The sequence below is a fragment of the Chiloscyllium plagiosum genome, chromosome 10 (genome assembly GCF_004010195.1).
Source record: "Chiloscyllium plagiosum isolate BGI_BamShark_2017 chromosome 10, ASM401019v2, whole genome shotgun sequence".
Taxonomy (NCBI): domain Eukaryota; kingdom Metazoa; phylum Chordata; class Chondrichthyes; order Orectolobiformes; family Hemiscylliidae; genus Chiloscyllium; species Chiloscyllium plagiosum.
In genome coordinates, this window is record NC_057719.1 from 27,542,435 (window position 1) to 27,542,996 (window position 562).

Genomic DNA, 562 nt, shown 5'->3' on the forward strand with positions numbered 1-562 from the left:
TCTTAAATGTTGCAATTGTAGCAGACTCCGCCACATCCTCTGGCAGTTCATTCCATACACGGACCACACTCTGTAAAAAGGTTGCCCCTTAGGTCTCTTTTATATCTTTCCCCTCTCACCCTAAACCTATGCCCTCTAGTTCTGGACTCACCGACCCCAGGGAAAAGACTTTGCCTATTTACCTTCTCCATGCCCCTCATAATTTTATAATCCTCTAAAAGGTCACCACTCAGGTTCCCACGCTCCAGGGAAAACAGCCCCAGTCTGTTCAGCATTTCCCTATAGCTCAAATTCTCCAACCCTGGCAACATCCTTGTAAATCTTTTCTGAACCCTTTCAAGTTTCACAACAACGTTCCGATAGGAAGGAGACCAGAATTGCACACAATATTCCAAAAGTGGCCAAACCAATATCCTGGGTACAGCCGCAACATAAACTCCCAACTCCTGTACTCAATACTCTGACCAATAAAGGAAAGCATACCAAACGCCTTCTTCACTATCCTATCTACCTGCGACTCCACTTTCAAGGAGCTATGAACCTGCACTCCAAGGTCTCTTTG